This window comes from Mandrillus leucophaeus, unplaced genomic scaffold (assembly GCF_000951045.1).
Source record: "Mandrillus leucophaeus isolate KB7577 unplaced genomic scaffold, Mleu.le_1.0 Scaffold2121, whole genome shotgun sequence".
In the NCBI taxonomy this organism is placed as follows: Eukaryota; Metazoa; Chordata; class Mammalia; order Primates; family Cercopithecidae; genus Mandrillus; species Mandrillus leucophaeus.
This window is the reverse complement of record NW_012102168.1, coordinates 26,794-28,149: the sequence shown is the minus strand read 5'-3', so window position 1 is coordinate 28,149 and position 1,356 is coordinate 26,794.

The following is a 1,356-nucleotide window of genomic DNA, read 5'->3' as shown; positions in this document are numbered from 1 at the left end:
CAGAGTGAGACTCCATCTCAAAAAAAAAAAAAACCAAAAAAACAAAACAAAACAAAACAAAACAAAACAAAACAAAAGAATTCCTATACATCAATAATAGACAAACAGAGAGCCAAATCATCAGTGAACTCCCATTCACAATTGCTACAAAGAGAATAAAACACCTAGGAATCCCACTTACAAGGGATGTGAAGGAACTCTTCAAGGAGAATTACAAACCACTGCTCAACGAAATAAAAGAGGATGCAAACAAATGGAAGAACATTCCATGTTCATGGATAGGAAGAATCAATATCATGAAAATGACCATATTGCCCAAGGTAATTTATAGATTCAATGCCATCCCCATCAATCTACCAATGACTTTTTTCACAGAATTGGAAAAAGTACTTTAAAGTTCATATGGAACCAAAAAAGAGCCCACATAGCCAACACAATTCTGAGTTAAAAGAACAAAGCTGGAAGCATCATGTTACTTGACTTCAAACTATACTACAAGGCTACAGTAAGAAAAACAGCATGGTACTGGTACCAAAACACAGATATAGACCAATGGAACAGAACAGAGGCCTCAGAGAGAACACCACACATCTACAACCACGTGATGTTTGACAAACCTGAGAAAACTGAGCAATAGGGAAGGAATTCCCTATTTAATAAATGGTGTTGGGAAAACTGGCTAGCCATATAGAGAAAGCTGAGACTGGATCCCTTCCTTACACCTTATACAAATATTAATTCAAGATGGATTAAAGACTTAAATGTTAGACCTAAAACCATAAAAACCCTAGATAAAACCTAGGCAATAGCATTCAGGACAGAGACATGGGCACAGACTTCATGACTAAAACACCAAAAGCAATGGCAACAACAACCAAAATAGACCAATGGGATCTAATTAAACTAAAGAGCATCTGCACAGCAAAAGAAACTACCATCAGAGTGACCAGGCAACCTACAGAATGAGAGAAAACTTTTGCAATCTACCCATCTGACAAAGGGCTAATACCCAGAATCTACAAAGAATTTAAAGAAATTTACAAGAAAAAAAACATCAAAAAATGGGCAAAGGATATGAGCAGACATTTCTCAAAAGGAGACATTTGTGCAGCCAACAGACATGAAAAAATGCTCATCATCATTGGTCATCAGAGAAATGCAAATCAAAACCACAATGAGATACCATCTCTGACCAGTTAGAATAGTGATCATTGAAAAGTCAGGAAATGACAGGTGCTGGAGAGGATGTGGGGAAATAGGAATGCTTTTACACTGTTGGTGGGAGTGTAAATTAGTTCAACCATTGTGGAAGTCAGTGTGGCAATTCCTCAAGGATCTAGAACCAGAAATACCATT